This window comes from Ascaphus truei, chromosome 12 (assembly GCF_040206685.1).
Source record: "Ascaphus truei isolate aAscTru1 chromosome 12, aAscTru1.hap1, whole genome shotgun sequence".
Classification (NCBI taxonomy): domain Eukaryota; kingdom Metazoa; phylum Chordata; class Amphibia; order Anura; family Ascaphidae; genus Ascaphus; species Ascaphus truei.
The window spans coordinates 42,118,162-42,130,794 of NC_134494.1; the positions used below are offsets into that span (position 1 = coordinate 42,118,162).

The following is a 12,633-nucleotide window of genomic DNA, read 5'->3' on the forward strand; positions in this document are numbered from 1 at the left end:
CTGCTATTTTTCTAGCACCCCTTTACTCCCAGTCATTGGAATAGGAGTAACGGTGTGCTAAAGCTTTGCACCCTTTTGAGGATTTGGGACCTGGTGAGAAAGGGGGTACTGGTGTCAAGCTCAACAGGGTCACAACCCACAACCTCTGCTATTCTGGGCAGCAGTTTAAGAACTGAACTAAACCAGTTGCTGGGTAGCTCCATTGTTGCAACATACTTTTCACAAAGTATCCGCAGATCAGATGTTGACAAGTTCACCCATCCCTAATCCCAACCCAGCACCTATGAAATCCATGCCATTTTAAGAATACAATTAAAGTGCATTAGATTTGTGGGCCAGTAAAAAGAATTGAATCAACGCATAAGAGAGAAATAACAAGAAATGTGGGATTATGTATCAGTCTACCGGCTGCAAAACGAGAGCAACAATATTGCTCCAGATTACTCAAGGAAAACAGGATACAATGGGATTCTTGATTGATAAACAGGTTGCAGTTGTTTGCCTTCGTTTTGCAGCCAGGAGACTTTAATACACCGTGTCTAAATAAAGATCTTTTAACCTCTTCACTGCCAGAAGGGTCAGTAATGCTTTGCTCTATTCATATGCTTATTTAATTGTAACGGTATTTCTGAACCGGCCTGACCCACCCAATCTCACATTGGCCCCTGTGGTCTAACCGGCCCCCATTACAGTGTGGTAGTGTCTGGTGGTGCACCTGTTGGCAACAGGACTCCTGAGTCTCCCGCATGATGGTGTGTGGGGAGGACCCGTCCAGACAGGCAGCTGAGGTAGTGTGCTGAGTCTCACCTAGTTCCAGTGCAGCGCCTCCACCTCATCAGGTTCCCTGCGTCCGCATGGGGATGGTCCTGTTGAGGAACTCCTCCGTGGTGCTCCTCTCTGTACATTCACTCCACACATGTACACGAGAGGGTTTGTGATTGAGAACATCTTTATTGTCTGAGTGGGCTAGCTGCCCCTCGCAGTAGATTTCTAGCCACTCATGTCCAGTCAGTGCCTCCCTTTAAAAGGTGTATCTCTCCTTAGATAGGGATTCCCTATCCCCGCAGGGATCACTGCCCTGTGCCAGGTCCCTGGACACAGTCTCCTCTTCAGTTACTATAACATAACTAGCACTCTCAGTAACTCAGGCTAGTACTAGAACTTGAACTCCTGCCAGAACTCCTCCTCCTCTTAGCAGAACTGGACGCAGATCTAACTTTAGACTCAGTGCTGTGCCGTATGTATACTCTGGAAGCTGACACACCTCTGACATCACTAACCATGGAGTCAGAGCATGTGACTACTCCCATCCATACACATGGCACCCCACCAGGGTGTGAGGGCAAACCTCCATAATTACTGCTGGCATGCCCACAACTTACCAGGCCTTACTGTCAGCAGGAGAGATGACTGTAGCCATTTTAAATGACCGCTACATTCTCCCCCTGGTTAATCCCATCGGCCTCGCTGGGACCTAAATTTGTATACCCTTTTCCAGGAAGCACATAATTAGGTTAACTTCACGTACAAATTTCCATGGTGTATAACAAAAATGACTACAGTACATTCCGCCAAGCCCGCCCCGACCAGCAGCCACGAACCCGCGCAATGTATATGTACCCCCTAAAAATAGTGACTCGGGTCACGCTTCTTAACCTCTCTACCGCCCATGTCCAGGACCGTGACGTGATAGTGCCTAGGCAGTCCCCTCTCAGGCCTATATGTCACCCTGTGCTTGTAAATATTTCTCCCTATGCCCCATACCCGCACTAAGTGCTCTATGCGCTCCTCGGCCTTCTTCCCTATCACGGAACTCCCTCTTCCTACTAAGTGCATTTCAATGGCCTCCCTAAGCCACCTATCCCGGTTGTCCTCTATCTCATCCATGAGAGGCTCAGGGACATACGGGTACTCCAACCCGTGGGATGATTTATACCGAGCCATTATGGTTCTCTCGGCCCTACTTATCCTGGTCAGGTCAGCCTTACCTGCCCTCCCAGGTAACACCCATGATAGGGGCTCATCAGGGTCCACGGGGTCTGATAGGATACTAGGACCCATGGGTTCTATCTCCCTATGCTCAATCTGCAGCCACCGCTCCTGCAACTCTCTATCCCTTTGCTCAGGTGTGAACTCTCCCGCAGCCCACCAGTAATCCACTACATCTTCTCACCGGATGAGGAACCGAGTGCGGTCCATCCAGGCGGAGTATCCTTCGAATAGTGGGGCCCACCAACGGTTCTCTCTAAATTTATTTGACCCCCCTGACTCCCTATCATCTTCAAGGGAAAATACCCCCGACGACCGTTCAGATCGCGGTACAGACCACCTAGAAGATCCCGGGGCCTTTTTCACCGTCGCAGGAACTGCAGGGGGCAACCACCGGCCTACCGCAGCCACTCTCAACTCTCCCCCTCCCCGAGAATCGCCCTCCGTAGCGCCACTGCGCTGTCTTTCCCCAGTCCGTCTCCCTTTTCCCCCTGGTGATATGTCCACAGATTCCAAACTAGGCGGGGAACCCGGGGACCGTGTGATTGGGGCAGGGGTTTTAGCTAGGGCGTGGGATTGGGCGTATGGGCAAGAGATTGGACCCCACGGGGTTACGACCCATTCCTGGCTGTCCGTAGACTGGTCCAATGAGGATATCTCACCCTCCTCAGTCCTTGGATCGCCCATCCAACTCCTGGGCCTTGTAGGTGATCGGGGACCTTCCCCCGATCGCCGAAGCGTCGCTGCATTCTTTCTAGGGGTTCCGCTGTCGCCACCGGAAGTGATGTCCTCCCCGGAACCGGAAACACCGTCATCACGGGTTGGACCCACATTCGGGATCTCTTCTTCGATGACGACATCCGGAAGCTCCGCCGTCGTCTTCACCGGAAGTGATGCCGTCTCTCCACGTTCGCCTCGGGCCTGGCACGGCCCTTCTGCTCCTACACCGTCTGCTGGGGCAAGGTAAGTGAAGGGACTCCTCTTACCCGTCCGCAGGGGTGCCGGCGTCTCTCGTCCGTCGCCGCCACGTTCTGAGGCGGAGGGACTCCGTCTCTCGGCTCGCCGATCTGCGGGGGACATCCTGTCTTTCTGACAGCTGCTGGTACCACGGGGTGTCGTCCTCCCCGGTTCTATCCTGGGCCTCGATGTCACCTCCGCTAGTTCACGGAGATCCTCGTCCGAGTATTCTCCCTTCTCGGTGCGGTCAGGAGGTGACCCGACTGCCTCGGTTGCGGCCGACCCAGCCGACTTGACCGGCTCCAGTCCTCTTTCTCCGGGACTCGCACGTCCTATCCACAGTGCGCCAGGGGACTCGGCGGCTCGCCTAGCCTGGTCCCCCGGGGGGTCAGCCGATTGTATCGGTATAAACGTTGGCATAGGCCATAAGTACAGTGTCCCGCAATGTGGGCAACGTGCCGCCGTGTTGACCGTGCCTCCGAGCAGCCCGCATTGTAGGCAGAGCCCGACCACCGTCTCGGTGTTAGCCACCGTTACTACTAGTAGCCCGCCGGGTACTGAGTAGGGCTGGGTGGAGACCATAGTTCCCACAGCGGAGGGGCAGGCCATTCTCTTTGTGGGGACCACTTTCAGTGTGGGTCTCTCCAGGTCAGTGGTTCCTCGCAACTGACCGGTAGAAGCTTCTGGGCCAGCCACTTCCTGCTTCGGCTCCTCCTTCCGCTGACATAGCTGGAACCCGCCCCCAGGGGTTGCAATTATGGGCGGGTCCCACAGGGGAATATCATGCCCCTTAATTAAGGCCGCGCCTCTCTCAGTCCTGGTGGGCGCGGTCTGCGTTTTCGCGCCAGTTTCCTCCTCAGAGCTGGATTCTCTTCCCGCGGCTAGTTCCCGACTTCTCCTTGCAGCAGCTTTGCGTGCAAAATATCCCTCTTTCTTGCAAATCATTTCCGCGGCCGGAACTACTTTTTGTAGTGGCGCCGTCTGGATATCAGTCCCTGGGCCCAGTGGGTGCATTCCCACAGGCCATAGTTGAAAGTCACTCCCCCTGGTGGAAATCAGGGGAGGGTCCCATAGGCTAAGCGGTTGACTCAGCACAGGGGCCGAGTGAGTCACTGTCCATGAAGGCACAGCCATAGCTTTCGCGCCATGCCCCCCATCAGGGCGGGGCTCTGCTGTTCGCGCCATTCCCGGCCAGCTCTTTGCAAGTTCTGCATCAGCCATTTCCTCTGTGACTGTCCCATGCGGTTTCCCTAGCAAGCGGGAACCGCCATTTTGGTTTGCTTTTAAGCCCAAAAAGTCAGTTTGTTTGCTCTCCACGCGGGGTTCTCCCCCAATTATTACAATTTCCTCACACTCTTCAAGGGTGGCCCCTCGGTGTCCCAGACAGGATAAAAACGGTGCAGCCACGGCCTTCGCTCCGCTCCAGAGCAGATTGGTTAACGATAACTCGGCGACAGTTTGCTCTTCAGTGGGGCGCACGCCACGGGTGCCCTCCCCATCAGCCTCTGGTCGCCATTTTGTGTTCTCCGCACCACGCGGATCCTCCATTCTCTCGTAACAGTTATCGTACATGGGGCTCCGCTCTGCGGGGCAGCCTCCACATCAGTACAATAAAGATTGCTCAGATGCACCACCACATGTGTACCTGATCTAGGCTGGACTCATGTTGCACTACCTCAGGCTAGGCTCACTCTCTCAGTGTCTGCTGTGTCTCCTTCCTCCCAGTCTGTGCTCCCTATGGTAAGTGTCTGGAATGGGCTAGAGTACTCTGGCTCTGCCATGCAGTACTTGGGGCGTCTACCTCTCTTGGTCAGCCTAGCGCAGATCCTCTCCAGGATTCCTGACCAAGTTACAGGCTATCCCTTCTGGCGTCCTACCAACTAGCACTGCCTCAAGGTGACTCGGTCAGCTATAGCCCGGCTCCAGACCCCTCACTCCTTTCAGGCCCCTAGGTCGTCCCTGCGAACTAATATACTAAATGACTTGCCTAGGCGCCACAGCTTTCTAATAAATTATAAAGTGTAATACAGTGCAATTAAATGATGTTACCCGACAGGGTACTTCTCAAACCTTCCAGGGAAATATGCTCGGATTTCCCACAAGTACAGTCGTGATTGGTTGTGGAAAGTGAGCGACCCAGTCAGGAAAACAACATGTGAATAAAAAACATATACAAACAATTATTGTGCAGTATTGTGATTCAATAATAAATTAATATACGTGAATCTTAGCTCTGGGGGAGAACCTACTTACAGCAAAATGTAGGGTAAATTAGCTTTTCTCTGACTTTGTCAGATAGTGATATAGTAATGAGGTTTTCTTTGGGTTGGACTTTAATCCCCTCTTGATCTTCCCTTCTGAGGGTTACTTCATGGATGGTATAGCTCGGTTTCCCATAGAATATATATAAAAGAAGAGCAGAAGAAACGGCCAATAGTATAGCTTGTAAAGAACAGAGTTTTATGATCAATGAAATTGTAGGACATGTACTCACATTCAGTACACAAATATCAGACACATAAAGGTATCTTTTGCGCTCTGTGCGCCTGCTGTGCTGTCTCCCCGTCCTCCTCTGTTCCCAGTGCTGCCGTCGCCAAATGGCGTCTGATGTCACTTCCGGGTGGTATCTGGTCGCATCAGATGGTAATAGACTGCGAGGCGCCGAGAGGGGGATCACTGGAGAGCACAAACGTCTGGAGTCTGGAGTCTTTTGGTCTTCGCTTCCAGTCAGCTGCAGCTTGACTGAATAAGCTCTGGATCAGGCTCTACGCGTTTCGCTGCGTCATACAGCTTCGTCAGGTATGACGCAGCGAATCGCGTAGAGCCTGATCCAGAGCTTATTCAGTTAAGCTGCAGCTGACTGGAAGCGAAGACCAAAAGACTCCAGACTCCAGACGTTTGTGCTCTCCAGTGATCCCCCTCTCGGCGCCTCGCAGTCTATTACCATCTGATGCGACCAGATACCACCCGGAAGTGACGTCAGACGCCATTTGGCGACGGCAGCACTGGGAACAGAGGAGGACGGGGAGACAGCACAGCAGGCGCACAGAGCGCAAAAGATACCTTTGTGTGTCTGATATTTGTGTACTGAATGTGAGTACATGTCCTACAATTTCATTGATCATAAAACTCTGTTCTTTACAAGCTATACTATTGGCCGTTTCTTCTGCTCTTCTTTTATATATATTCTATGGGAAACCGAGCTATACCATCCATGAAGTAACCCTCAGAAGGGAAGATCAAGAGGGGATTAAAGTCCAACCCAAAGAAAACCTCATTACTATATCACTATCTGACAAAGTCAGAGAAAAGCTAATTTACCCTACATTTTGCTGTAAGTAGGTTCTCCCCCAGAGCTAAGATTCACGTATATTAATTTATTATTGAATCACAATACTGCACAATAATTGTTTGTATATGTTTTTTATTCACATGTTGTTTTCCTGACTGGGTCGCTCACTTTCCACAACCAATCACGTCCCTGCGAACTGACAATACCCCGTCAGCCCCCTGACCATCCCTAGGTCCGTCCCTACGCAGCACAGAGTGGCAGCAGACTCTCTCCCTGTTTCCCAGTGTGCCTAGCTAGAGCCTGTCCTGATGACAGATCTGATCTCAGCAGCTCGCCTCCAAATGTAATGGTATTTCTGAACCGGCCTGACCCACCCAATCTCACATTGGCCCCTGTGGTCTAACCCTCCCCCATTACAGTGTGGTAGTGTCTGGTGGTGCACCTGTTGGCAACAGGACTCCTGAGTCTCCCGCATGATGGTGTGTGGGGAGGACCCGTCCAGACAGGCATCTGAGGTAGTGTGCTGAGTCTCACCTAGTTCCAGTGCAGCGCCTCCACCTCATCAGGGTCCCTGCGTCCGCATGGGGATGGTCCTGTTGAGGAACTCCTCCGTGGTGCTCCTCTCTGTACATTCACTCCACACATGTACACGAGAGGGTTTGTGATTGAGAACATCTTTATTGTCTGAGTGGGCTAGCTGCCCCTCGCAGTAGATTTCTAGCCACTCATGTCCAGTCAGTGCCTCCCTTTAAAAGGTGTATCTCTCCTTAGATAGGGATTCCCTATCCCCGCAGGGATCACTGCCCTGTGCCAGGTCCCTGGACACAGTCTCCTCTTCAGTTACTATAACATAACTAGCACTCTCAGTAACTCAGGCTAGTACTAGAACTTGAACTCCTGCCAGAACTCCTCCTCCTCTTAGCAGAACTGGACGCAGATCTAACTTTAGACTCAGTGCTGTGCCTTATGTATACTCTGGAAGCTGACACACCTCTGACATCACTAACCATGGAGTCAGAGCATGTGACTACTCCCATCCATACACAGGGCACCCCACCAGGGTGTGAGGGCAAACCTCCATAATTACTGCTGGCATGCCCACAACTTACCAGGCCTTACTGTCAGCAGGAGAGATGACTGTAGCCATTTTACATGACCGCTACATAATAAAGAAGGGAAAGATCCAAATAGAAATAGCCGGTGCACAGCCAAAATAGCAAAGCTAGGACGTGGTGACAAAAAAAGTTATTTATTGCTTAAAAAACATAAAGTAGTAGTACTGGTAATCTTGTAACATGTGTCACACTGGAAGTGCTTTATCAAAGAGCTCTTTTCAAGCCTGGGAGCGCGCCTGGCGGGAGTCGTCGCCGCAGACCGCGAGGAGTTTAAAAGTTCTTCAACATTATTGTGCTTTAGTTCTACGCCAGTTGTTTTGCCCGCTTAACCCCTCCATATCTGGTGTGGATTGACAGCGTCGGTAGTTCTGCTTTTGCAGGACACCCGCGACTGTCTCCCTCCTTTGTGAGTGGGGTTGGGCTTGAATATATACTCACATACCTTCACAATCACCCACAGTGTGGATACAACGCTGCACTATATGTATATGATCTCTGCTGCAGCTGCTGCATATATGTGCAAAGATTGAACTGGACTATCATCACTGTATTATTTGTTTGTGGTTTCTGGTGAGCACTGGATTCTGGATTTGCATTAATCCTACCCACACATTATTTAATAAGGAAGCCTCCAGCTGTGGGGCCAGGAAGCGCTGGCAGTTACACAAGGTAATTAATGGGAAATCGATACCTGAATTGGTGCTGAACAAACGTAACCAAAATATCATTAGAGATTTGACTTTAGCTGCAGTTTCCTTTCCTCCTCGCCAATGAATTCCCCCAGTAAAGTGTTACTTCCGTACCTCTCCTTCTCAGCTGATTATACCCTGTACCTCTAAGGAATCCCAAACACGGGAAGCGGGTTTACAGTCACAGCAGCTGGAAATCAGGCTCTGTACCTTAATTACCTTAATTACAACAGGACTGTGGGTAGAATTCTCCCTTTCTCTCATCAATTTCTTCCATTAATTCCTCCTCCTTTTCTTTTTTTAGTTGCTAAGAAAGATTTTTTTTTTCATTTTATTTTATTGATCCTCTTGTTATGCATTTTATATGTTTTTAATGCATTCAATGAGGAAAAAAAACGTGTTCCTCTTGTAATAGCAGAATATTTGCCACAGCACAATTAAACATTAAAACTCGATCAAAAGCACTTATTTAATTACAGCTGTGATTATGGCTAAAGGGTACAGCATTGTATATTAAAATTCACCTGCGAATACTGTTTATAGCACCGTATGCTCACTGCAGATTCTGTTTGGAAGGCCTAAACATATCACCTGGCAGAGCTACTACAAATATTTAATACGGGTGCTTTTATTCTGCTACAAATAAAATGCTGATTATTACATCATTCAAATGAAGGCAATAAAACAAAGGAATGGGAAAGGATGAATACGTAGGAGGAGGTAATGTATGAACCCCACACGTGTGCAGTGTTGTAAAGTTTGAAACATCGGTTATCATATGACCATCCTACTCCGAGTAACCCCAACATTACAGACCGGATCCGCCTTTGTTTCACTTTACTTGTCTGAAACTTTGGCTACAAGATTAAGCGGCAAACCATTCCAGTGCATGCTTTTTATTTTTAGCTGCCTAAGACCGTGCCTATAGTGCCGCCGTCGTTGGCGACGGCAACACGGCGGGTGACGTCACCCGTCGCCGTGGCCACCGGCGAAAGTTATGTTTCGCCGGGCGACCGGGTCACCGGATTCCCGCAATTTTATTTGTTCAAGGGCCGTCACATGACGCGACGGCCCTTGAAAAATCAAATTTTGCCGGCTTCAGATTTACGCTCCGTCGCTTGCCGCCGTCGTGTGCACTATAAGCGCACGCGGCGGCGGCAATGTATTTTTTTTCGGGCGACGTCGCGTCGCCGGCTTTATAAGCGCTTCCTAAGAAGTCAGTGACACCCAAGGGGACCAATTAAGCAGAGGCTGATTCTCAGTGGTAACACTGCAATTTGTTTTTCTAGGAAGGTCTGCCATCTGGGGGAACGTAGGAACGTATCCGCGAGGGAAAGAGCTGCATGCAGGGGGCTTTTATTATCCCTGGACTTAGCTAGAGATGGGGCCCCTTTTTCGCCAATATTCGAATTCGCTGCGAATGTGGCGTTTCTTCGCAGTGGCGCCTTGGGTTTAAAAAGTCATATTTGCCCATCTTTATTTGAGTGTTTGCAATAGCCGCTGAACATTCGATATGTTTCAAATGTTGTAATATCCGATTTTCCCATATATATGTATATGTTTGAGTGGATATACAGTATATAGCACCAGAGACTCTAGTAAAATAGGATTGTGTTCCTTGGCAGGTTTAACTTTACACGAATTTGTTCGAAAAAAGTCACCTCTATTTGTCTTTATTTGATTTTGTAAAAATTCGACTAAGCAAAATTATTTTGCAACAGAAGCAGTGACATCGCAGCTCACCCCGCTCCATAGAGATTGGGAATGACTTGCTTTTATTCCTTAAACAATGTACTTCTTGTAAGTGCGCATTCTTCTGGCTTTTATCTATTGTTATAAAGTGTTTTAGTCTATACCATCTGCTCTGCTTGTGCCTTCTTTTCTCCTTCTTCTGAGATCACCCACGCATGTTCGGCTGTACATCCATCTTTTGCCACCGATTGAGATATGCCTGTAGTTATTCACTAAAATGTGATTATGACTATTGGAGGATCTTAATGAGATTTGAACATTAAGTCAAAACGTTATCACCCTATGGCGCTTCTTATGTTTTTCCTCCCCTTTGATGGGGACGTCCCCCGCTCACTTTTTTTTTTAAAGACAATTCCCACCTGAAGAACCCCTGGAAACTATTTATTATCTAAGGTTGAGTGGGGGACTTTTTCAAGCCTGTATGGGTTTGGGTGTATATATTTCCTATACAAAGAAAACCATTTTCTTTCACAAACTTTATATTTAGTGTTATGGTCAGATAGAGGGCCTTAATTCACAATATATGTGGTATACATTTCACGTTACTAAGGTGATTGATTACTGCTAATGTGTTATTTTTTATCTATATTTTCTTCACATTTACTATGGTAATATTTTCACGGGGTCTTGTTCCCCAGTTTACATGCTCCAAATGTGTGAGCGCTACCCTAGGCCTTGTTTTGTTCTATATCTATATATATATATATATATATATATACAGGCATACCCCGCATTAACATACGCAATGGGACCGGAGCATGTATGTAAAGTGAAAATGTACTTAAAGTGAAGCACTACCTTTTTCCCACTTATCGATGCATGTACTGTACGGCAATCATCATATACGTGCATAACTGATGTAAATAACACATGCGTAACAGGCTCTATAGTCTCCCCGCTTGCGCACAGCTTCGGTGCAGGTAGGGAGCCGGTATTGCTGTTCAGGACGTGCTGACAGGCGCATGCGCGAGCTGCCAATTGCTTATTGGGCGATATGTCCTTACTCGCGAGTGTACTTAAAGTGAGTGTCCTTAAACCGGGGTATGCCTGTATATATAAAATATATATATATATGTCAGATTCTGCAACACACTGGAATGTGTGTCGTGAATGAATACTATTACTTTGTTACAATTCCATTGTTTCAAACTTGAATCAGGCTTAAATCTACAGATGGGCAAATTTTTGTTGCTGAATTTGGATCTGCAGCGGATTGGCCGGTTCCTTTGGTCCTCGGATCAATCTCAAAAAGGGCGATTTACAGATTTTTACATTATTATTACTGATACACTGCACGAATTCCTCAATCCGTTGATGGATTTGTAGAACTCCCTCCACGGATTCAGCGATCCATCGGCGCGGATTGGATTGTACAAATCCGTCCACAGATTGTACCCAATAGCGGTTTTTATTATGAATCCGCACAGATTAAAACCGACCATATTCGTTTGCGGATTTTACACCGCAAACCGGATTGGGGGCGGGGGGTGATGTGAGAAAATCCGGATTCTCCCATCTCTTCTTAAATCCCAGATTCCAAACATGCCCCTACCATGATAATACAATACTTATCTGCTAAGGGTTATGCATAGCTAATGTTCCCATTGATGTATTACTAGAGCTTCCCAGAGCAGACGAGATACTGCAGTGTTCCTTCTGTTTGTAATCCCAGCCTCTTTGGATTCATTGCCCTACACTACACTATATTATTGTAATAAACAAAAGGAATGGGGATATGCACTGTAGATGTTCTCATTCCAGCTCGTGCACATTCAGACAATGTATCATACTCCTGAACTAGACCAGGGGTGGGCAAAGTTTTCTTCCTGCGCTCTCTCGCCTGCTCGTGCTCCCCCCCCCCATGGCTCCGGTGTGAAATGACGCAGCGGAGGCATGTGACATCACGTTGCCATGGCAATGCGACATCACATGACCCGGCGTTGTCATTTGACGCTGGGTTGCCATGACGATGCATCGCTGGAAGGCAAGGTAAGTGAAGTTACAGAGGCCTCACGCGATCCCCGGCATTTAATTTAAATGTAACCGCTGCGCTCCCCCCCCCCCCCAGGACGTCTCGCGCCCTCACTTTGCGCACCCCTTAATTAGACCAAGCTCTGGGCTAGTAGAAAGCATGTACCCCATGCATTCTTGATCTTGAAGTCTGTTGCAGCTCCCTATGGGGTAGATCCTGAGAAGTCCATTAAATATCATTAAGTGCTAACGGGGATCTTCAGAGCTCAATAACGATGCGCTAAGCGCTGTTTTCAGTCGCAATGAGCCCATGCGTTCCTATAATGGACGTTAGTGCTAATGCTATCCAAAGAGGCGTTCCCTGTAACAGCGCAGATCCCCAGAGATACCCGTTATAGTTACCACAGGGATTTAATGTTACACTAGTTAGGTCAGAGATAAAGGCGGCGTTACTCACACCCACACCCTGAGACGGGTCTGTTACAGGGGCTGGGTAAGTGTAAGACCACAGGTAGGTCTGATTTCATTATCATATTGTTATTTACAGGGATCTTTACCTCTCATGTCTTCTCTTTAACTTTAATTAAACACCTATTCAGGGTCTTGATGAGTGCAGCGCCAATGGGTGTAATGCCGCCTTTGGGTAAGCTGTTGTTTAATGTAATGCTATTAGAAGCTAACGCAGGGCAGTGCTAACTTCACACGGCGTTACGCCTGTGCTAATGAGATCACTAACGGCCATTGTTTTGGCATGTGTTTAGCTTTGAGGATACATTGTTAAACCCAGGGAAAGTATCGGACATGACCTATTTAGGTAACATCCCGTTAGTCGCCCTGATTTAACGGACTGATCTACTCCTACGTTCCT

The 12,633-nt window shown here is 48.5% G+C and overlaps 1 protein-coding gene across 3 annotated transcripts in view; it reads left to right on the forward strand.

The window, feature by feature from the left end:
• Positions 1-12,633, forward strand: part of LRRC4C (leucine rich repeat containing 4C) — a 624,976-nt gene that overhangs the window by 19,893 nt on the left and 592,450 nt on the right. The window lies entirely within an intron of this gene.